Source organism: Sus scrofa, chromosome 13 (assembly GCF_054392235.1).
Source record: "Sus scrofa isolate SSC_HxYL_T2T_F1_AM1 chromosome 13, Sscrofa_HxYL_maternal_Yorkshire_Landrace_v2.0, whole genome shotgun sequence".
Lineage (NCBI taxonomy): Eukaryota > Metazoa > Chordata > Mammalia > Artiodactyla > Suidae > Sus > Sus scrofa.
Genome location: NC_139395.1, coordinates 24,459,898 through 24,485,094, shown reverse-complemented (window position 1 = coordinate 24,485,094; position 25,197 = coordinate 24,459,898). Strand labels below are relative to the sequence as shown.

Here is a 25,197-nt window from a genome sequence, read left to right as displayed (position 1 = left end):
TGATCCTCAGATTCAAATAGATTCTGTAATACCAGTACTATCGAGAATATCCATTGGAGGACACTAGAACACAACAAATAGATGAGAATGTAGGCCTCCAAAAGTAACTTAAAGTAAATCCTCTGCACAAAGTCAGACAATTTACTCTCCAAAATTAAATCTAATGGCTCTCCAACTATTAAAAATTGGACTCATTATCAATATTTCTACTGGAAAACAAATTCTATGACTGGTACTCCTAGTCTTTCAAAGTTGCAATTTTAGAACTGGCTGATGAATGATTTCCACAGAGGTAAATAGATAAATTATTTTAATAACCTGAACATTTATTAGGAATCTGCTTTGGAAGTTCTGCTTAATAGCCTATCCTTGATTAAATCTTTATGATAGACAAATGGAGTCCTTTGCAGGTTGATGAACTAGGTTTGTCTGACAAGCCCTCTGAATATGGGAACTTGATAAGGCTCGTGGGAAAAATAACAACAACAACAAAAAACCCAAAAAACCAGGAGTCCTGCCAAAGGGAATTATTCCAGGCAAATTATTAGGTAAAAGCCCTGACAAGAGGAAAATCTTTGACATCCCTGATGAGGGTTTGTAAACTTTGTCATAATATGTTTTCAAGTGTTTGAACAGCCTGTTAACAATTTTTAATCTCAAATGATAATTGTTTACATGATGTGACTATCATTTAGACATTTGGGCCTTTAATTTTAATTTAGAATAAAAAGAAGCTTATGTTTTGGACTTGTTCCCATTTCTGAAATTCCCCGAACTCCGCCTATTGTTTATACACAGCTTGAATTGTAAATAATGATGCCAACAATATGAGAATTTGTTAAACATATTTGTTAAACACAATTACATAATTGTGTGAGAAGAATAAACACTCACACATAAACTTATCTTGGTAATAATGGCAACCATAGGGATTTATTTCCACTTTATACACAGGGGGGCACTCCCGGTTCGGTTTGCAAAGGAAGAGGATGAAAAATTCTGCGACTGATTTCCTTTTGGAAGTAAGTCTCCCCTTGACTCTGAATGCTTAGCTTGGAGTTCCTCTGGCAGCCAACTTTTTGCGCGCGCGGGGGGGGGGGGGGCCCTCTTATTAATTTCAATTCACCTCTCCTTTTGCAACACAGGTTGTCAGGAGGTGAAAGCTCTTATTTATGGTAGTGAGCTAACAAAGGTGTTAAATCAGGCATATTAATGCTTGTAGGTAGTAGTTCCAGTGAGAAGTAAATGTCATTGAAACCACTTAGAATCCATGCAGTGAGTTTACATCCCTAAATGGGGTTCCAGCCTGTTCTGAGACACTTGTATTCCAAGTCATTTAGTTTTGGCCTCGGGCTCTGTTTCTTCATCTCTTTAAAGTGACTAATCTCTATCTTAAGCTTGCATGTTTGGGGGGCGGGGTGTAAATGATCAATTGATTTAAAGCACCCTGCAAAATATAAAGTTGTTTCAGAAGCCAGGAATAATTACAATTATGGTGCTTATAAGTTACTGTATTTAACCGCATAACATTTACTTAATTCTATTTTTTTCCCAATAAAATAGCAACACTGACAGTGGTGGAGAGGAGGGCTGTGTGGCTGAGTCACCCACCCATGGGGCACTCACTCATTTTGATACTGTACGAAATGTCCTCTCATCCTCTCTGTCTCAGCTGGACATCAAAGGCACCTTCAAATTGTGTGATTTGAGAAGAGCCTGATAAAAGTGTGAGCAGGATTCGGGGAGAGTCAGCATCTCGAGGCTAGCAAATGTGGGGAGCCCATGCACACGACAGGACCAAAAAGGCAGGGTCGGGGGGGCTATGGAGCCTCAGCGTCAGGCAGAGGACTCGGAGTGTCCACTGCAAACTGGGGTTGGGAGACCAGAGGCAGAAATACCAGACCTCACTTTTGCCCCCTTTTCAGTCTCCTGTCACTGTTCCCACTTGCCTACAACCATGAGGAGGCCAAAGATGGCAAGGGAGCTCTTTGACGAGGTGTGCGAAGCTCAACCGAGTGCTCGGCTCGGCTTGGGGGGTGGGGGTTTCCGCCGGGGGGGAGGGCGTGGTCTACAGGGGGAAAACGGAACAGGTTCTGCCCGCCTGCCAACTTCCCCACCCCCAGGCAACCAAATCTCGCGAGGGCCACAGGGGGCTGACGGGATCCTGGCTTCTGAGACGCTCAGCTACAATTTGCCAGGCGGTCCTTCGTGCGTCGTGCCTCAGGCTTGTGACCCGCAGTATTAAGTAAGATTTCTGACGTTCTCCTTCCTTGCATTTACTAAAGAATAGTGAATTTTGAAATAGAACTAAACTAAAAAACGCCAGATGACAGTTAATCTACTAAGTCATGCTGTTAAATCTGAGCAGTCTCACCTGTGCTGTTCTCAGTTATCTTGACACTGATGAGTGTTCCTGAGTCTTCAGATGCTAATGTTGATGTTTGAAAAAAAAGGGAAAAAATTTAAAAAAAAGAAGTGGTGGACGTTATGAAGAGAAATCACAAATCTTGATTTCCCTTTCATGCTAGAAAAGGGTAAGGTTCAGAAACAAGCACATATACAAGTCAATGTATTTTCTTTAAATTTGGGGGGTTGTAATTTATTTTTTCATCCCCCTTTATACTTTATATTATGGTAATGTATCTTCCCACTTTCTTGGTGTGTTGTTTTTTTCCTTAAGATTTTTTCTTTGAACAGAATTAGAGATCCTAGATAGAGCCCTCTTTGCTTGTGTAATTCTCCTTCCTTCTCTATAAGGCAGTACTGTTCTGAGTTCAGTGTTTCTGAGCCACGTGTGCTTCAAAGTTTTAACCAGGGCTGCTTTACCAGTATGTACAGGGGCAGTGTTTGGAAGGTCCTGTGCTTAGTTCAATGCTCTTTTTTTCTTTTTCTTTTTGCCTGTGCCCACGACATGTGAAAGTTCCTGGGCCAGGGATTGAACCTGTGCCCTAGTAGAGTCCCAAGCCACTGCAGTGACAAGGCCAGTTCTTTAAACCACCGCACCACAAGAAAACTCTTAATGCTCTTATTCTTGATCAAGGCAGTGTTCCCTGTTTTGTAACATTTAAAGATTCTTTTGATGGTGGGATACAATATGCTAACACTCAGGTAGATAAAAGGCAGAACTCTTTCTTAGAGCTGCAAATGGGAGAAGAAAGCCACTTGGTGCCATACAAGGGATTGCCTCTAATAGGGTAAGAGCAAACTGGAGCTGTTTAATGTAACAGCTTATGTAAGGCAGGGTAGTGATGGGGTGAGCTAGGTTTCCTGGGGACCCTGTGAACTGAGTAGTTTGAATAATTTTGCAGGCTCTGTAGAGTGAGGCAGAAGGGGCTGTCTCTAGTGGTCTGGTACTTGGCCCTAGGTGTGAGGTCTCTGATAAGGGAGGTGGTTGGGTATGTGCATAGCGGTCCAGAGAGTCTGACAAAGGAAGTGGTTGGAGTGAGGGGTTAGCAAACTGCTGGTGAAGGGAAATTGAGGATTTCCACCAGGAATTCAAAATGAGGTCAAGACAGCACTTGTGAAATATTATATTACAGACCTACGTTTTCCACTAAGCTCTGTAAATTATGTAGCCAGTCCTCATTTTAAACTATATTTATCCATAAGCACTGTATAGTACTGTTTTGTATGCACTAAGATTTTCACCAGCAGTTAGGTTGTTTAAATTTTTGTTTTTGGCTTCATTTTGTTTCATTTAAAAAAAATAGGAGTTCCCTCTGTGGCTCAGCAGGTTAAGAACCTGATGTAGTCTCTGTGAGGATGCAGGTTCGATTACTGGCCTCACTCAGTGGGTTAAGGATCCAGCATTGCTGAAAGCTGTGGTGTAGGTCTGCAACTGCAACTCCAGTTCCACCCCTCCTGGGAACTTCTGTATGCCACTGATGTGGCCATAAAAATAAAAATAAATAAATAAATGATGTGGCAATAAAATTCTTGGAGATAATTTCTTGCATGCACATGTTTCTTTAGGAAATACAAATATGAAGGCAATTGCTTGGTACAAGGTATATACCTATTTGATATTTATAATCTTATGTCCCTATTCTACAGTTAAATTCATTTAATGTACACTGTCACTCATTTTGCCATGGTTTTCCCATCATCTCAGTTGGCTGGAATTTGTTGTCTAGATGTTTCCTCAAGAAGGGCTCATGAGAAAAATATCCCCTGAGTTACTCATGCAACACAGTTTTTCAGTAGCCTTTATTCAGAAGGATAGTTTGGTTGGCTGTAAAATCCTTGGTTCACACTTTTCTCCAGTAGAGTCTTCTGGAATTTGCTCTGCTGCCTTTGGCTTTGGATAATGTGGAAAAGTGTGATCTGAGGCTAGTTGTTTCTCTTATAAGTGTCTTGGTCAGTTTGCCTGACAAATGAAATGATTTCTTTTAATGTTTAAATTCTGATAATTTTGCTAGGATTTGTCTTAGTCCTAATTGCTCTGGGTGAATTTTCTCAGGCACATGGTGTGCCATTTCAATGTGTACATTTAACTCCTTTTTTCTTTCCCAGAAATTTTCTTGAATTATAATTTAAAAAATTTGTTCTAATCTAATGTTCTTTGAAAACAATAATTACAGTCACCTCTCAGTATCCACTGGGGGATTGGTTCCAGGAACCCTGCAGATACCTAAATTCCTGGATGCTTAAGTCTCATATAAAATGGTATAGTAATTATAAACCACACAGCCTCCCGTATACATGAAATCATCTTCAGATTACTTGTCATACCTAATATAATGTAAATGCCATGTAGATAGTTGCTGGGTTATAGCAAATTCAAGTTGTGCTTTTTGAAACTTTCCAGATTTTTTTCCCCTAATATTTTTAACCCATAGTTGGTTGAATCCATGGATGCAGGTTGACTCTACATCCCAAGGATATGGAGGGCTGATAGTATATTTATGGTAGAAACATTTGTCTGTTTTTTCTTTTTTCTCTCAATTTCTCCTTTTTCTTTTTAAACTCTTTATTTTTTATTTTGATTGCTTTTCTGATATCTATAATTGATATTAATTGTGTTCCCCCCAAAATATTTATTCTCTCTTGCTTTCATTTTAATTTAGTTCTTTTTCATATCATACCATTTTTCTTTCAACTTTTCCCTTGAGTTCACACAATATTTAATCCATCTCATTCCTTTTCCTCATCATTTCCTCTATTTTTCTTCTCACAGCCTGTTCTCTGAGTTTCTGCACTTCTGATTTGTGTGCTTATCTTTGAGAGAGAAATAGCTTTTAAAAAGTTGTGGCAAAAATACTTGGTCACTATTTTCTTCTATTCTGTGACAATCTTTCCCTGGCAGTGCTTTTGTCTGAGTGTTTTGCCACTCTTTCCCATCATTTTTTCTTATAGTATTATTGTATTGAGGTTGTACCAATTTTTTACTAGTTTTTAAATAAAGAATGAGTTGCACTTTCCTGGCCTAGCTATTTATAGATATTCCCTTTAGGGAGAGCATTTGTCCTGGTGTGTTTTGGGGTATTTGGCCTCTTACTATTTCACTACTCTTTTAAAAGATTTTTATTTAGTTCAAGTATAGTGGATTTACAATGTTGGGTACTTAATTTCTCCTGTTACAACATGTCTCAGTTTACAGATATGTATTATACATACAGTGTGTTCATATTCTTTTCCATTATGATTTGTCACAGAATTTTGGATATAATTCTCTGTGCTATACAGTAGGACCTTGTTTGCTTATCCATCCTGTATGTAATAGTTTGTATCCGCTAACCTCAACTCCCAATCCATCTCTCCCCCCACTTCCGTCCCCCTTGGCAACCACAAGTTTGTTCTCTATGTGAATCTGTTTCTATTTCTTAGATAAGTCTGTTTGTATAATATTCTAAATTACACATGTAAGCGATATCACGTAGTATTTGCCTTAGTCTGACTTACTTTACTCAGTATGATAATCTCTAGGTGCATCCATGTTGCTATAAATGGCATTGGTTTTGTCACTATTCTTTTTAAGTCCTCTTTGTACTTGTATCCCTTCTTCTCCTACCTGTCTTCCCTACATCCTTTAGCAATTGCAAAAGAGATAGGTTTCACTTTAGGATACACCCTTCTTCCAGAAAGGACCTGTGTTTGGGGAGGGGGTGGGGCAGAGGCAAGGGGATTTTCTAAGATCTCTTGCCAGGAAGCTAACTGCATTTGCTACTCCTGTACATAGCAGTTGCTGTATTCTTGACATACTTTTAGGATTTTTCTTACATTTTTTGGCCTTCATTGTCTCCAATCACTATTTCAAAGAGACTAGAAAGATACATTAAGGGAAATACTATGGAGAGAAGTCAAAGTAGAAGTATACAGTTAAAATATCTTACTTTTGTAAGTTTTCAAATTATATGTCCAGCTGATCATATTGTGAGGGCCTTGAAGTGAAGAACTGAAGTTCTCATGTTTGCCCTTGGGGATGAGGGAAGGAAAGGAGTTTGAATTTTTCTTTTCTTTTTTTTTGGTGTGGTTGCTAACACCAGGAAAAAAAAATTTTTTTTATTAAAAGTATAGTTGATTTACAGTGTTGTGTCCATTTCTGATGTACAGCAAACTGACCCAGTCATATGTATATGTATATTCTTTTTCTCGTATTATCTTGAGGCAGAAACTGATGAAATCTACTGGGACAGTGTTGGAGTGGGGAGTGATCAACTTTTTTGGCACTTGAATAATTCCCAGTCCTAGTTTTTTTTTTTTTTTTTTTGAAGTATGGTGGTTTTGCTATGTTGTATTAGTTTCTAGTGTACAGAAAAGTGATTCAGTTATACATATGTTATAGGATATTAAATATAGTTCCCTTTGCTATGCAGTAGGACCTTGTTGTTTGTCTATTTTATATAAAGTAATGCTTATCTGTTAATCCCAAACTCCTAACTTATCCCTGCTCCACTCTTTCCCCTTTGGTAATCATAACTTTTTTTCCTGTATCTATGAGTCTGTTTCTGTTTGGTGAATAAGTTCATTTGTATCACTTTTTTAGATTCCACATATAAATGATATCATATGATATTTGTCTTTCTCTTTCTAGCTTACTTCACTTAGTATGATGATCTCTAGGTCCAACTATGTTTCTGCAAATGGCATTATTTCATTCTTTTTATGGCTGAGTAATATTCCTATATATATTCATATATGTCACATATATTCGTCTCTCTCTCTCTCTCTCTCTCTCTCTCTATATATATATATATATATATATATATATATGTATCTTCTACTTTATCCCTTTATTTGTCCATCGTCACTTAGGCTGCTTCCATGTCTTGGCTATTGTAAATAGTGCTGCTAAGAACATCGGAGCACATGTATGTTTTCAAATTAGAGTTTTTTCCTGATATATGGCCAGGAGTGGGATTGCTGGATCATATGTTAACTCTATTTTTAGTTTTTTAAGGAACCTCCAGACTGTACTCCATAATCCAGCCCTAGTTTTTAATCCACTGCAAATTTTTTTTTTTAATTTTTTGTCTTTTTAGGGCCACACCCTCGGCGTATGGAGGTTCCCAGGCTAGGGGTCGAATTGGAGCTGTAGCTTCTGGCCTACACCACAGCCACAGCAATGCATCTGTGACCTATACCACAGCTAATGGCAATGCTGGATCCTTAACCCACTGAGCAAGGGCAGGGGTCAAACCTGCGTCCTCCTGGATGCTAGTCAGATTCGTTTCCACTGAGCCATAACGGGAACTCCATATTGCAAGTTTTATCTCTGCTTGTACCACTTACTTCCTTGGGAACTAATTTGGTGGTGATGGTTGGTGGAGATGATTTTGGAAATCGATGGAAGTGGGGAGTCTTAGGTGCACTGTAGTCACCTTGCACCTAGTCTAGAACCTCTGTATCTTTTCAGTTCCATTAGATTTTACACCAGTCCTAGAGGGTAGATATCACGTGTTATATAATTCTATATTAATCATAGTTCTTTGCTTATTGTAGGTGCTGAATCACTATTTGTTGTTTTAATATCGGATTATATTTATTTTTGAGTTTTTATCAAGGATAAAAATCAAGGATAGATAACTGATAAATTCACAGACATTCTCAAAAGTATAATACATCATTTGACTATATCTTATTTCACCAGTGAGAAGTGTTTATCACTTATTATCTCATTTTTATTTGAGGTATTTCCTTTTAAAATATAATAAAGTGGTATGAAATATTAAGACAGATTCCTTTCCTTCCCCAATTCATATATATCATCTGGTGAAAAACATACAAGCTATCTTACTATAAGGACACTTGACTCACATACACTAATTTTGCAGGGTGATTAGCAGCATGTGGAATGTCAGTGCCCTTGGGCAGAGCTAACACCATCCAGGAGAGGACTAATCTTGTATCAAAGAAACAACTAGGATATATTTTTATAATAATATGATTTGATCTAAGAATGTCTACCAGTCATTGGCACATACTTTCTTAGTAGTACCAGGAAATAACTGTTTTTTTTATTGGAGTAAATAAGGTGATTTACAATGTTGTGTTAGTTTCAAGTGTACAGCAAAATGATTCATTTATACATACATATATATGCATATTCTTTTTCAGATTCTTTTCCATTATGGTTTATTGCAAAATATTGGCTAAAGTTCCCTGTGCCATACAGTAGGTCCTTGTTGATTATCTATTTTATGTATAGTAGTGTGTATCTGTTACCTGCAAACTCCTAATTTATCCTTCTTCACCTTTCCTCTTTGGTAACCATAAGTTCGTTTTCTATGTCTGTGAGTCTATTTCTGTTTAGGAAACAACTATTTTAAAATGGGCATCAGGTATTTTGGCACAGGTATATTAACAAAGCCCAAAGTAATGGCATTAAAATTGAATCCAGTATATCCTGGCCTTAAGTGTCAGTCATCAAGGATTTATTTGATGAATACAAGTCCAGCATTGGGCTGCGGGGCATGAGAAGAGACACGCGTCCCTGCTCTAAAGGAGTTTGTGGTCTAGCCCAGTGTTTCTCAAGCAGGGTTACTACCCCTTGAGGGTTGTGAAATTAATCTGGTGGGTCACCGCCAGATTGAAAATAGCATATATCAGAGTGCAATTTAGGTAATAACAGCTAACATCATTTTATATTACTTATGACTATAAAATGCTTTGCTAACTGAGCTTGCTGTCAAAAAATGTTTGGAAAAAAAAAAATTAAGAGTTCCCGTAGTTGCTTAGTGGAAATGAATCCGACTAGTAACCTTGAGGTTGTGGGTTCGATCCCTGGCCTCGCTCATTGGGTTAAGGATCCGGCGTTGCCGTGAGCTGTGGTGTAGGTTGCAGATGCAGCTCGGATCTGGCATTGCTGTGACTGTGGCATAGGCCAGTGTCTAGACCTCTGATTCGATCCCTAGCCTGGGAAGTTCCATATGTTGTGGGTGTGGCCCTAAAAAGCAAAAAAACAAAGTTTGAAAAACATTGACTTCTACAAGGATGGAAGGAATATGGGGGATAGGGAGAGACCACATACATAACAACAGCAATAATAGCTTATATGTGCCATGTGCCAAAAACAAACAAACACAACACAACAAAACATTGACTTCTAGGTAGAAAAAAATTTTTGGATACACCAGGAAAAATTAGCCTCTCAGAATCAGGTCTTCATTTCCTTGAGCTACTCTAACAAAGTGCCACAAACTGGGTGTCTTAAACAGCAGACCTTTATTGTCTCAGTTCTGGAGGCCAGAATTCCAAGAGCCAGTTGGCAGGGTTGGTTCCTTCAGAGGGCCTTGAGGGAGAATCTGTTCCAGGCCTCGTGTAGCTTCTGGGGCTCTGCTGGTAGCCTGTGGTGTTCCTTGGCTTATAGCCGCATCGCCTAAGTCTTGGCTTTCATCTTCACAGACATTCTCCCTGTGCACATGTTTATCTCTGGGTCCAAATTTTTTCTTTTTATAAGGACACCAGGCATATTGGATTAGGGCCACCCTAATGACCTCATTTTAACATGATTATCTCTGAAAATACCCTATCTCCTAATAAGGTCATATTCTGAGGTATTTAAGATTAGGGCTTTAGTGTGTTTTTTTTTTTTGGGGGGGGGGACACAATTCAACCCCTAATAATCAAAATGATCACCATTGAAAATATGTATGTGCTAGTCCTTGTACTAAGACCTCATTAGTCTTTACAGCCATGAGGAGATGTAAATTTATTATGTCAATTTTACGCAATAATAGAGGTTCGGAGAAATTCACTGTTATGATTTAGATCTGTTTTACTTCAAAGCCTGTGTTCTTTCCATTCTGCTTGTCGATTCCTGGGAGGCTAGAGCTGGCAGGGGTCTTGGAGGCCATCTGGTGTAATCCCCTCTTTTCATGTGCAGTGGGCCAGAAGATAAAAATGGTTCTATTTGTAAAAATCTGGTGTGGTTTCTGCATTCCAGAGATGCAAATGGAATTCATCTACAGAGAATGACCATCTTTTTACTTTGGGGAACTCTGGGATCCACACGTATTTTTTCTTCCCTGTTGTCTTCCCACTCTTGGGAAAGGTTGAGGGTCCTTGGGGTAAATGCTGAGGGAGAAGCTAAAGCTCAGAGATACTAAGTTTCTTGTTCATGGTCCCCAGCTTATATTCCCCAGAAGACATTTATGATATAAACTCCAAGAGCAAAAATAAAATTAAAATTAAAAATTAAAAAAAAACTCCAAGAGCAACATTAATGAGAAAGAGAAAGAGGGGGAATCCAGGCTGCCCATTTGCAAGCTTCAAGCCAAAGGACAGCTTAGCCCATTGAGCCAAGTATATATTTGTCCTTTTCCAAAGACAAATATGAAATATATTTTCGTTATTAAATTTATTACCATGCAAATCTCTTTTCTCCTTGATTAGTCTGAGGAGCAGAGAATTGGTAGTTCTTTGTATGAAATATAAGTGGAAGCTGGGCAATTTTGCTAGTATAGGGTAAGGAAAAATTATTTTGATCATGAACGCCTATTTCCCACTGCTTGTATAAAAGAGAAATCAATGAGGACTATAATATGATAGCACATCAGCATGGTTTTAGGACATGGCTGGGTTCTATGGTCAGACCTATCTTTTCATTTATTAGAAGTTAGAACTTGGGAAAATTACTTAACTTCCTTGAATTTTTGTTTCATTGACTTGAATGTTTGAGATTATCATCATGTAATCTACTGCAGAGAGATGGGGATTATATAAAATAAGATAAAATACATAAAAGTGGCTAACATAGAGCCCAGAGTATGTCAGGCTTCAGACTTAATACATCTCTTCCTTTATCAAATAGGTCTAGCTTTAGACTTGATTGTCCTTTTTTTTTTTTTTTTTTTTGGTCTTTTTAGGGCTGCACGTGCAGCATATGGAGGTTCCCAGGCTACAGGTCGAATCGGAGCTACAGCTGCTGGCCTTTGCCAGAGCCACAGCAATGCTGGATCCAAGCTGCGTCCGCAACCTACATCATGGCTCACAGCAATGCCAGATCCTTAACCCACTGAGCAAGGCCAGGGATCGAACCTGCAACCACATGGTTCCTATTTGGATTCATTTCCAATTGTTCTGTTTTTAGAGACTGCCACTCATGTACTCATTAGACAAATTTTTGCTGAGCTCCTCTTTTCTGCAGGGCCCTACTGGGTCTTCACTGGGGACAGAGACAGGCAAGGTCTCCATTTTCTTATAAGGTACCCTCAGGTAGGAAGGACAGAAGATAAGCCCCTGACAAATAATGAAAATTATCAGATAGTAACGAGGGATCTGCAACAAGTTAAAATAAGGAGATACAGAGATGTTCTTTTTTTTTTTTTTCTTTTGCCTTTTTGTCTTTTGTTGTTGTTGTTGTTGTCATTGCTATTTCTTGGGCCGCTCCCGTGGCATATGGAGGTTCCCAGGCTAGGGGTTGAATCGGAGCTGTAGCCACCGGCCTACGCCAGAGCCACAGCAACGCGGGATCCGAGCCGCGTCTGCAACCTACACCACAGCTCAGGGCAACGCCGGATCGTTAACCCACTGAGCAGGGGCAGGGACCGAACCCGCAACCTCATGGTTCCTAGTTGGATTCGTTAACCACTGCGCCACGACGGGAACTCCACAAAGATGTTCTTGATGTCTTCTTTATTTTCAATGGTCAGGGAAGGCATCTTTGAGGAGGAGACACTTAAGCAAATATTTGAATGGCAAGAAGGAGCTTCTGAAGTGCTGACTAGGAGTATGAACAATTGAGGCAGAGGAAGGAATTGATGAGAAGCCTTAGGGTGGGAAGGATCTGAGATTACTAGGGTGAAGAGCAGAGAACTGATAGTTGAGGAACAGAAGGAAGGCCAGCAGGGCTGGAGCATCATAGAAGAGGAGAGTGACATGGAGGTTGGATTAGGGAAGTTGTGCAGAACATGGAAAGTAGCACAGGGATTTCAAAGGATAACTCCTAGATTTTTGGTTTGAGGAACCATAGGGATGCTGATGTCATTTGCTGAGATGGGGAAATCCAGGGGAGAAGGAGGTTTTGAGGCAAATTAAGCATCATATAATATTTGAGATACTTACTTGACATTCAAGGAGACTTTTAGTAGGAGACCTGTATTTCATCAGAGAAAATTCAGATGTAGGTTTGGGAGCTACCAATATATCAATGGTCTTTAAAGCCCATAGTATTGCGCAAGAGGATCTCTTCTTTGTTCAGAACTGCAGCCAGGTAGCCTCCTTTAACACCTTCTCTTTCTCCACTCCCTATCCCATTGTTACATCAGGACTCTTAGCCAGTGGTGACTTTAACTTATAGAAAGGGCAAATTCTGGGTCGTTCAGATCCTGCCTTTTTTCCTAATGGAATCTCCATTTGTGGGTTTGTTTGTTTGTTTGTTTTGCCTTGGATTCATATGAAACTTTCACTGAAATATTCAATCATCACTTTCTAGGTGAAGGCAAGTGTAAAACATGCTACTTATCTTTCACAACAGAATAATAAAAAGAAAATGTATCCCTTCATCAGGAATTATGGTTAGTACTCATTTATCAATATTGACCTCACTCAAGAGCTAAATTTAATTATTTGGGCACATATTTACCTTTGATTTGCATACACCACTCTAAGTGATGCCAAGAGCAATGCTACATGTCAACTGAAGACAAATTAGAACCATAAAATCTAACCTGCTGTTAGAATTTTTGTATTTATGATTTAGGCTCCATTTCGCATGTTTTATGTTTAGTTTTATAGCAATGCACTCATCACCAGCACCTCTGGGCACAAGTACAAAGCACCACTTACAAAAACAACAGATTGGCAAAAATCAGGCTCTAAGGCTACCCTGCATCGCCCCATCTCAGGCACAAGTGCCAGGCAATAGATGAATCTCCTTCTGTGATCCCTAAGGGCTTTCACGCTGGACTCTTAGTGAACCAGGTCAGAAGGGAGATGTTGGATTCAGGGACCCTTGTAAGCCTGAACTCTTTTGTGCGCAAAGTCAGGGTCCCTTGGGGATGTGTCTGATCTTCATAATTTAAGTTGTATAAAAGGAAATAAGAGTCCATTTGCTACTGAGGGGTAAATATAAGCGTGGCTGAGAGTTAGAAAGCACTTACCTCATACCTGATGCTGTTCTGTTCTAAGCACTTTATATATGTTAATCCATTTAATCCTCATGATATTGCTGTGAAGTCGGTCCTATTGTTACCCTTATTTTATAGATGGTGGAAACTGAGACGCAGGCAGAGAAATGGAGTGACTTGTGCGATCTCACAGAAGGTGAGTTGTTGGAAGTTGGGTACCCCAGGAAGGAAGTGGGCTCTGGTGTGAAATTTGCACACAGAAAGTGTGTCAGGGAGTTCTCCTGGGATCAACACTTGGGGCAGAAGGAAGCGGGGTTGGGCTGAAGGAGAAGTTGGGGTTTGATGCAGTCTTAGCAGAATCTTCAGTCAACTCCTTGGGGAGCGCCAGAGCAAGGATGGCCCACCATCATTTTCCAGAATTGAGATGAGGAGGGTGGGCCTTTATATTCTGCAAATTGTCCCTGGGAAAGGGTTGTGACCTTGGCTGAGGCAGCTCTCTTCTGTAGAAGACAGTTTAGCCAGCTGCCTGTTGCAACCACTCCCTAGATCTGGGGGAAGAAATTCTTTAGTTCTGAAGGGGGGATCTGGTGGCTTGTCCTAGAATCTACTAAGCGGAGCTGGGATTCAAAGCCAGGAGGTCTGGCATCAGAGTTAATGTTCTTAATTGCTTTAGATCTTCTTTGACTTGGGATGGGGTTACATCACAGAAAACTCATCATAAGTTGAAACTAATTATAAGTCAAAATGCATTTAATATACCCAACGTACTGATCATCACAACTCATCCTAGCCTACCTTGAACATGCTCAGAGCACTTTCATTAGCCTGTAGTTCACAAAATCATCTATTTTGTAATAAAGTGTTGAATATCATGTAATTGATTCAATATTGTACTGAAAGTGAAAATCAGAATGGTTGTAAATGTACAGGTGGTTCACCCTGGTGATCAAGTGGCTGACTAGGAGCTCCTGCCACTGTCTAGCATCATGAGAGAGAATTGAGACACATATCACTAGCCTGGGGAAATATAAAAATTCAAAGTTCAAAGTATGGTTTTAACTGAATGCATATTACTTTTGCACTGTCAAAAAATAAAAAATCATTAAGTTGAACCATTGTACGTCAGGGACTGTCTGTAAACTGAATTGTATATAGTATATATACTGCAGTCACAGTTCTTACGGAAGTAAGAACAGGTTGTGCTAATATGCCTGGTCGGATGTCTAGAAACACTTCCAGGTGGAGATTAAAAATAAGATCAGACCAAATGATTTTTATATAGTGTATTTTTCACTTGGATGACTAAGACAGCAAGCTCAATTTTTAAGTATTCATTTTTAAGTTCTAGTTTAGGTTCTGTAGGATGTACGCACAAGAAATGGACTCAAGCTGGCTTGAATAGTAACAGCAACTATACCAACAACAAAGGAAAGAGAAACAGGATTCTTTTGGGGTCAAGGAAGACCTGTACAGCAAAGCCTTGGGAAGACTAGGGGTACAGTGGGACTCAGGCAGTTGGGACCCGGGCCTGGGATGCTGCTCTGGCCCTGCCTCTGCTTCTCACTCCACATGTGTTCATCTCACATAGTGGGAAACATGAAATATCAGAACATCCAGAGAGACTATTCTCAAGGTTTTTATTGTCCTAAGTTCTGGAGAAAAGAGCCATTGGCTCAGCTGGCCTTGGCACCTACTCCTGGAGCCAGTGGTCAGGATGAACTGCTATTAAAATTGTGGCTCTGGAATTTATCAAGTGGAAGAGGGAGAGAGACACTTCTTAAGAGAAGAATGCAGAGTAGATAACCCCACTGTCATGGGGCTGTTCAGCCTACTGTGTATGAAATACTACTTTTTTTTTTTTTTTTTTGCTTTTTAGGGCTGCACCTGTGGCATAAGGAGTTTCCCAGGCAAGGGGTCAAATTGCAGCTACAGCTGCCAGCCTATACCACAGCCACAGCAACGCTGGATCCTTAACCTGATGAGTGAGGCCAGGAATGGAACCCGCATCCTCATGGATACTAGTTGGATTTGTTTTGGCTGCACCACAATGGGAACTCCCCTGAAACACTACTTTTAAATCACCTCAGGGAAGCAGAGACCTGTCCCGTTCCAGCTCCCTGACAGAGATGATGAATATGACAAAAGGTCAAGCCTTGCTCCATATGTGCTTTGCACTGATCTGTTATTTGTGGGGAGACTGCCCCAATGCCTAGCTTTCTCTACATATTAGAGTACACTATGCAGACGAATGTGCGTCTCACTCTCTGTCTTCTGTGACAGAAAAGAAGAAATAAATGTGTACCGCAGCCTTTGAGGTTCAGTGCAGCCAGAAGCTGGCACTCCAGGTAAGAGTCGTTTGAAGCATCAGGAGAAGTGATGAAGAGCCTTGGGAATCTCCATAGCACTGCTGATGGTCTTGTTTATTTTTAGGGTGGAAGGGTAATCGTTTCTTCTCCAGGGCAATTGGCCACTTAACTGATAAATGGTGTGTTAAGAAAAGAACATTTTTTGAGTTCTTAGTATGTGCTGGCAGCTTTACATACATATGCAATAATTTTCTTTGTGTCTAACCAGTTTGATCCAACTCAGGATGACAATAATTAAGCAGTGACCCAGAGCACAGCACCTGCTGCTGAATTCCAGGATCTTTCCCAGCTTCCCCATCCTTTGGTGGTCTTTGGTCCAAACTTCATGAGGACTGATGTATTCAGACTGAAGTTCTCTCAATCCTGTTTGGTGTTTTGGTTTTCCCAGCTGCTGCCATAACTCCGTCAGGTGAAAGCTGAACATTTATATGACTAAAGTGTTTAAGTGCTGTGAAAACATTTCCTGTCTTCCACTCTCTGTTGCATCTTGATGCATAAACTCTGTGCCAGCAGCTGAGGCATGGCTGGAGGAATGGCTTTAGCATAAACTAGAGAGGTAATGTCTTAAGCTGTTCATTGTTTTATTTGTTTGTTTGTTTGTTTATTTATTTAGTTGGTTAGTTGGTTAGTTACTAGTTTCAGCCTGTCCCAACACAGAGTACATTTCAGCCTCTCCCACAAAGTGCCTCTTCTCAGGCATACTTCTGACTTGTCTGCCACTCTCCCTTCCCTCCAATAAATGGCTGCTCTTCTGCAGGCATCTGTGAGCCAGTGTGATCCACTGCAGAACTTTTCCTTTTCCTGCTTAGCGTTATCTGATGTTTACAACAGAGGAAACTGAGGTTCAAAAGAAGTCAGCCCATCTCCCACAATTATACAACTTGTAAGTGACAGAGCAAAGATTTGATCACAAAAATGTCAATCCAAAGACTTATTTTTCATTCTAAAAGCATCATATCAAAAAAATTTGAGAATACCTACAGTGTTCCTTAAAACCTATGTCCTTGAAATATCTTCATACTCTTAAAAAACTGAAAAGTCACCTGTTTTGTTCTTTCATCATAAATGAAGGAGGATAGTCACCATTTTGATTTATTTTCTTTTTAAAGATTTTGTTTGTTCCACAGAATTACATCCTGGTGTTTCCTATTTTTCCAAATGAGGGAGGGATTACTGGTTTATTGTTACCTCTGGCAGCGTTGTCTGGTCGGACTGTCATGCTGTTGCTTTCTGAAGCTCCTGAAAGTCTTCCTCATCTGTAGAGTTTGAATTCTGGAATTCTTGTGAAAGATTCCTTAAGGCAGGGAATTCCTGTTGTGGCTCAGTGGCTTAAGAACCTGACTAGTATCCATGAGGATGCGAGTTCGATCCCTGGCTCAGTGGGTTAAGGATCCATTGTTGCCACAAGGTCCAATGTAGGTCGCAGATATGGTTTGGATCTGGCATTGCTGTACATGGCATAGGCCAGTGGCCGCAGCTCTGATTCTACCCGTAGCCTGGGAACTTCTATATGCTATAGGTGCGGCCATAAAAAGAAAAAATAAAATAGAATAAAAAAGATTTATTAAGCCAATTGCAGAGAACAGACACTTTGGAAGACTCTTTGAGCACATTTTCTAGGTGTTTATTACAAATGTGTATCTCAGTGGTTCTTGGGTGTTGTGTGCATCTAAAACCTGGGAGGCTTTGAAAACATGAATGCTCTAGCTTTCTCTAGAACCCACTTGAATCAGAGGCCTCAGGGATCATACTAGGCCACCTGTTTTACAAAAGTTTTCTCAGCGATTCTTAAATATTTCCGTTATTCTTTAGAACCATTGGTGTATTATCGTTAACAACTTTTATCCCCCCAAAAGTACCTGGTAAGACATTAGCAATTTGGAGTTGATTAATTGTGAAGTTAGGACTGCTGTTGACAGGGTCAGGGTTGGATGTTAATCATTAGCTCAGATACTGCTTTTCTCCTATCTTCTCTCTTCCCTGTTCTCTATGGCATTTTCATGTTTTTAAAAAAATGTCAGATTTTTTCCTTTGGCAAAAGCCCCCTTCTGTGGAAGGGTCTGTTTTGTAGAACTTGGACACCGAAAGGAGTGTCAAAAGAGAAAACAGAAATAGCTGCTGTATTTCTAGAAACCAGTAATTATTTTTCTGGCCCTTCAGCGTGTGTGCAGAAATGAACAGCTCGATCCTGGTAATGTGGCAGAATTAGTTGAAAGGAAAAGCATGGCAGCAAAAGTAAACAGGCCAGATCACTGAACTTTAGCCTTTGTGTATGTGCAGACATTTATGTGTCTTTAAAACTTCCAGGAGAAACAGATGCATGAAAAAGCTGCACTGACAATGACGGAGGCAGACATTTGTGCCTGCTGGAGAGTAAGAGGAAGCAAAACAGTGCTGAGCCTCAACACTTGTGTTAGAATTTGGGCATATTTTAAGAACACTGAGCAGACATCGAAGGAATTTAGCAGTGAGATGACAAGAAAGATCATTTTGTCTGCTCTGAAGAAAATGTGACCTGAATTGAAGGAAGAGGACTGTTAGCAGCCCTATGCAGTGGCTTGAGCTAGGATGGAGGCAGCTGATATGGAGATCAATGAACAGAGCAGAGAAACATATGATAAATAAGATCTCTAACACTAACTGATTCATTGAACACTGGGGCGAAAGAAAGAAGAAAGGGTGGAGTTTATGTTGATATTTTGTCGGTTTTTGGTTTGGACAAGTGGAATATCATTCTCTAATTTAGGGAATCTGGGAGGGAGAGTGGATTTGAGGTTGGGGAGAAGACCCTCATTTTGGAACATATTAAGTTTGAGAAGTCTGTAGGATAGGTATGCAGAAGTTCACGTGGGCACTTGGAGATGTGGACCTGATGTTCTGGAGAGAGGCCTGGGGTGAAGATGGAGATCTCGGGACTATCCGTCCTGGAAGGAGTTGAATTTGCCTGGCGGAGAGTGTGTAGCTGGAGAAGAAAGAGGATCTGACCATTGACATTGAAGATGAAGATCAAAGGGGAGAGCATGCTAAGGCAAAGCCATCAGAGATAGTAAGAAAACCAGGGGACTGTTGTGTGGAGGGTAGGAAGGGAATCTCCAAGCCAGAACATGCAGTTGTGTCACTGGGAGAGGAATTCTCGTGATAGGGATGGAGTTGAGGAGACAGAGCTCAGGCTGGGATGTGAGTGGAAGGGTGATGGGGAGGAAGAGAAGGAAGAGGGGCAGAAAGCTAGTGAAGGAGGCTTGGACGGGCCTCTCTGGATTTCACTTTCTTCCTCTCACTGGAGGATGAAAGATTTGATTGTCTAAGATTTCTGATAACTCACACACTCTGGTCAGATGTTTTGTTGTATTTGTTTTGTTCCATTTTGTTGTTACTATTATTATTATTATTTTTGGCTGTGCCTGCAGCATGCTGAAGTTCTTGGGCCGAGGATTGAATTTGCTCCAAAGCAGCAACCCCGACCTGAGCCACTGCAGTGACAATGCCAGATCTCTAACCCGCTGTGCCATGCTTAAAAGGTATGAAATTGCAGGGCGTTTTCAGGTCAGCAGACATATTTGATAGAAGCAAAAAACATATCTGCCCCAATCCAAGATTCATAATCCTGTGATCAGTTGTTTTTAAGCCATACTTAAAAGGTATGAAATTGCAGGGCATTTTCAGGTCAGCAGACATATTTGATAGAAGCAAAAAAAAAACATATCTGCTCCAATCCAAGATTCATAATCTTATGTAAACTTGATACCAAAAATTTTGTGGTAGATGGTCCTGGTCCTTCAATTTACATGCTAAATTTTCCATGTTGTTTCCCTGCATGCATCCTATTAAGCTTCAGTGTAATTCTCTTATATTTCTTTCATGAAATCACACGTTTCATTAGTGGAAAAATCAAATAAGGTATGCCTTACTCCTTGATGTTCATGGGTTCATGGAAGTGAATCCAGACTGGAGTTATGAAATCACTTTTGAATACAGTCCTAGTAGATATGTGGTTTATAGCATCAAACTACTAGAGTTAACTTCTTGGAGGTAAATTTATCTAGGTTTCTATCTGGAGTTGCTTAACTAGGATACTCAGAGCTTCTCCAAAATTACCTTTATCCTCCTAACCACTTCTTCCTTTGGATGGTCAGAAGTCATCTCATTTAAAAATTGTTTTGGTAACATACCATTTTCACCTCACTTTTTTGGTTTGCTATTGAACATGTGACATTGGACCAGACATCTCCAGGCCTTTCTGTGTGGTCTGTGTCTTCTGGTTTCCTAGTTAATCTGAGAACCATTTAGCATAAAACTACTGGGGTATATGTGCAGTGTTTTGGGCCAAGCAGTGAAATGTTAAAGTATCATTTTCCTTTGTTCCCGGCTGTGTCCAGTGAGAGTGGAGTGAGCCACTGTATACATAGCAGCTAGTCCCTGGTGGTTCAGTAAACCTTAATTACACAGTAAAACGTTACCTTCCAGACTAGCGGGTTAGAAGACTTAGATACTGATATCTAGCAGTTATTCTTAAGGACATTTCCAAAGCTTATTAACATTAAAATCTGATATGCCCACCTTCATAAAACCCCAAAGTCTAATGTTCTTTCTCAGAAAAGATAGAGGAACAGGGTAATAAAAGATGACTTTGTGACCACCATTTATAAGGGAGGTTTCCTTAGGTTCTTTCTTGGACTTGAAAGGAAGGAGCGGGGGTGATAGGAAGAGTCACTTGGCTGGTGAACTTAGAAGATATTTAGCCTGGCTCTCGGGGCATAGGGCTGATGGCATTGTTGCTGAAATTTGGCCTCTGTCCACCAGTGCCGAATTGAAACACAGAGAGAGTTTGGGTAAAAGAGAAAAAGATAGCTTTTATTGCTTCGCCAGGCAAAGGAGGCCACAGCAGGCTAATGCCTTGAAGACTGTGCCCTCCATTGGAAAGAAGTATGAGGACTTTTATAGTAAAAAGGAGAAAAACAGGTTTTCAGATAGGAATCAGGATGGGGACAGACATGCATTCTTTTTTCTTTGGGGGAATCTTAGTCATCAAACTGGAGTCAGGAGCTCTCAGCATGATCACAATGGTGGTCTTGTGTGTTGCTGCCGAGAATAACAGTACTTGCGAAAAGGGCATGTTAATTAGAGATTAGAACAAACTAGGAAAGTTCCTGAAAAACATCATGTGCCAATAATCTTTAACCCACAGTCAGTTGCTCTCAGGGTGCCTAATCTTTAAGTTATGGGTGGTTGTGTTTAGGGTGCAGTTAAGCCAGGGAGAAGGACAAGCTGTTCAGTTTTAAAGTATTCATTTTCTGAAAGAAGCATAAGGAATATAACTTTTCTCTTAGGTGTTTAAGATGTCTACATTATTACATGTATCCTTTGAGAGGGAACCGGGAACCTGCCCCAAGGCTGTACTATTGTTTCTCCCTTGTTTCTGCATCCCCTCCCTTCCCTGAACTGTTCAGCAACTGTCTGAACCTGTCTTTAGAAACTCAGGGAAGGTCATGGAGGCTGAATGAGGCCCATTTCCTAAAAACAAGAAATGGGGGACACAGAAAAGCTTTTGTACCCAGGAGCCCCACAGGGCCCTGCTCAGTTACAGCAAAGGCACTAGTCTTCATTCATTAGCAGCCTCCATGATGTTTTAATAAACCCGACCATTTAATTTACCCACATAGAACTATTTTCTGGTTTATTGTTTGCAAGAGCAGGGCCAGACAAAACTGGGAAGATTTCAAACTCACCCAATCTACCATGGAAAGGAAACCAACTTTCTGGTTTGGGAGAAGACTTTCAACTTGGCCCCATGGATATGTAAACCAAACTGAAAGAGGAACTAACTGAATTTAGTGAAGCCTGGAAGTAGGCTCTGGACTGTGATTTTCTTGGGGAGAAAAAAAAACTAAACGACAAAGTGATTTGTGCCCCTAGAAGTATGTGGTCAGAATTTACCCGGAGTTTGGCATTTTGTAACCCAGAATACACTTTCTCTGCAAGTAACTTCTGTGAGAAAAAAATTCTGGGGACACAGTAGTCCCACTTTGGAATTCTCTGGATCTGAGTGAGAGTTAGCCAGGTCGACAGTCCAGCTTGGAGAGGGGGGGTCACCAGAGATGGGGGGTGGGGAGAGGTGGTACCGGGAGGGCTGGGCATGTGGAACCTTGGGTTCAACTACTGGGCTGTGGCTGTGGTTACCAGGAGCTGAGACTCTGGGATAAATCAGGAGAGTGCCGACGTGGCTTTTGTCTTCTTTCATGCTTCCAGTTCCTTGGAATGGAGAGATTGAGACAAAAGACTTTGAGTTGAAGACCTGCTTTCCCGCCCTCCATCTTCCCACCCTTCCTCCTCCCATCCCTCACACGTTCCCTGTCTCTCAGCCTTTCTATGGCAGACCTTAAGCCCAGATGCCTTTTCCTTGGACAAGCTTTCCTTGAAGCCTCCAACCCTTATTTCCTTCCCCTGTGCAGCCCGGCCTCATAATCTATGTTAGGTAACCTTAGTTTTTAAATGCTCATCACACTATAGGATAATTGTTGACTTATATGGCTGTCCCCACTGTAACCTGACCCCTGCAGAAAAGTGTAGTGTGGTCTGTCTGTGTAGCCCCAGTGCCCATAACAGTGCCTGAGCAGCCAGTGAAGGGTTAGTCTTGGGAGGAACTGAATGAATAAAGGGGGATTTGGGGAAGCTGCATTTTATCCACATTCACAATTAGTGCAGCTTATCCCTTTTCCATTTTCAAAGAGGCAATGAAGTTGGCTTCTGACTGCCACTCTAAAAATACAGTATGTCCCTTTGTCAGCTCCTGGTCCTTTCATTTTACAATGGCTCGAAAAGCACCGTGGTCCTTGAGTCAAAGCATTCTTGTGATTCTTAATAAACACTTTAGTTTTTAAAGGTCCCTGCGAACATCCCAACACTCCAGAGAGCATAGCTGTTTAAAATTTTACTAATACACATCCATGACCTGTGTGGATTAGGATGGAGGCAGAGGTGTAGATTAAGATTGAGCAAAGAACCACAAGGTTGAAGGTGGGGTTGACTGGCATGAGGTGGGAGGGCTGGTCCAGGAGGTGACATGAAGTCACCCATGGTGAAAACGGAGGCATTGAAATAGAATTTGCAATTTTCTTCTCTTGTGATGTTCCCTGGTACTGACCCTGACAAATTCTTCCAAAGGGTAAAAGGCAGATAGTCCTAGGGGAAGATTTATAAGCTGTTCTAGGTAGGCAGTTTGCTAAGTGGGTTTTCCAGAATGAATGCTGCTTTCTGTTATTTGCACCAGATTGGTAATCATTATGGGCTTAGTGAAGATCTGTTGAAGTGAATTCAGTGAATTCAGATGGAGGAAATGTGTTTCATTTTGTCCTAGAGAAGAATTTAGATTTTTTCTGCCCAACCATGCCATGTGCATGCCATTTAGTTACTCTAGTAAATAAATATTGTAGGACTATGGCCAGGAAGCAACACTCCTTATAAGCTACTGAATCCTAAAAAAATGTTAGAGCCCACTGATAGTGTGTTCATAACTCATATGTATCATTGCTTAAGATTAAAAATTCCTAGTTCACAAATAAATTGCTGTGTACCAAAGAACTGCAAGTAATGACAGCAGGGATTCCTTAAAAAATGAACTTTTTTTAAGATCAACGGAGTAAAATTGAATCTCAGCTGAAAGTTCTGCAGTGCTTGAGATGTGTGGCCACTTGGAGGAGCTGGTGAAGGCTTTTTCACCTTTAAAGGCAGGTTCCTAGATGTTGCACCTGGTCTTGAGATTAATAATACAGTTTTGCCTATCACTCATGGCTAAAACTCACTGGCATGGAATATAAAAGATACTGTTGGGGAGGAAAAGATTTTCCTCTGTCCTTTTAAGTTCTGGCTGGTCTAAGAATTAGATTGAAATGAGACATAGTAACAGGAGAAAAATGACACAAAAATTTAATAACAGGTGTCTCTGAAAGAGACCCAGGACAACTGAATAACACCAGAATGGCTGAAGCCTTCACATTATACACCATTCTCAGCTGAAAACAAAAGAGGATGTTGAGGGTAGTGGTTTGGGACTTCAGAGGGGAGAAGGCAATTCTCATGGAGATGGAAAATGAAAATTTGGTCAGTAAATGTTTGCTAGGCCAGCAGGGATAGAGGGGAATTTAAACCAATAGGCTTTACTAGGTGCCTCCCTGTAGGCTCACCTAGGTCACACTATAGTTGTCCATGGTGACAGCTCCTTTCCTGGACTGGTCCTCTATCTACTTTCTTTAGTCCGTTAAGGGGAAGGTCAAAGTTTCTTCCTGAGCCTTTGGGCCTTGGTTGCTTTCAGCTTGAACTATCTCTCATGCCAAAGAGATATTTTGAGGTGGTGGTACATTTTGTTTCCCTAAAATTGTATAGCGGATTTTACTTACAAAAAGATGTTGCACATTTATCTGTGAAATCCTAAGATATCACTTATTATTATCTTTAACTTTACCCATTCTAGGGAGATATTTATAATCATTTTATTCCTAATTCTAGTCATTTTCTTTTTTCTTCTTCTTTTTTCTCTGACTCACTTGCTTCTCCCTTTCTTCTCTTATTACTTATGTATCTGAATCCTGTGCTGAGAATTTAGTGTAGATAAATATTTAAGGTCAGGAACATATAATAAGACAAGTTATTTGTTAACGATCAGCATTGTAAGCAGAACAAAATTAAGTTTCTGTTTAGCTGTCAGCCAAGAAATTGGAGGGTAATGGGCAGGAATTTGTTTGAATAGAAAGTTTATTTTACATGAAATAAATAGGAAATTTAAAAATACAATGCACTTTGTTTTTATAAATTCTGTATACATGTTTGTTTGCAGATTTGCAGTAGTGGGAAAGAATAACATCTTTGGCATTAGCCAGTTCTAGGCTGAGTTCCCGGCTCTGTGCTGCTTACTAGCAGTGTGGCATTGGTTAAATTAATTAACCTATCTGAGCATCCAATTCCCATCTCTAACACTATTTACATTTACTATTTACATTGCAGGTAGCTGTGGGGATTCAGTTGAAGTAAGAGTTTTAACCAAAGAACATACTCGGGCACATACTGAGGAGGCCAGTATGTGCCTGACAGCAGCTTTGCTCACCCCATACCACCCTTCTTGTAATTTTGTAACAACTACCTGCCTTATATCTTTGCTAGCAGTTCTGCTAGCCTTGCTCCAAGCCTTGCTTATCAGTTTCATCAGTTTTGTTTTTGTAATCTTGTTTACTTAGCTTCTTAGGCAGGAGCACTGTCTGCTCAGGGAAGGGGGAGGGCAGGGCTGCGTGTGCGGGGTGTGGGGGTGGGGGAGTGGGGATGGGGGGTGAGGG

General features: G+C 40.5%; 1 protein-coding gene across 6 annotated transcripts in view; it reads left to right on the top strand.

Moving 5' to 3' along the window:
- Window positions 1-2,186: 2,186 nt before the first annotated feature.
- LOC102158325 (uncharacterized) overlaps window positions 2,187-25,197 on the top strand; it is a 503,690-nt gene continuing 480,679 nt past the window's right edge. For 4 of the 6 annotated variants that reach the window (XR_014822505.1, XR_014822501.1, XR_014822503.1 and 1 more), the window contains exon 1: window positions 2,187-2,245. The gene's annotated coding sequence lies outside the window, so the exon portion shown is untranslated. Of the gene's footprint in view, window positions 2,246-12,874; window positions 12,957-13,646; window positions 13,705-25,197 lie in introns of all 6 variants that reach the window. The other 2 variants (XR_014822502.1, XR_014822500.1) reach the window with 2 other exon arrangements.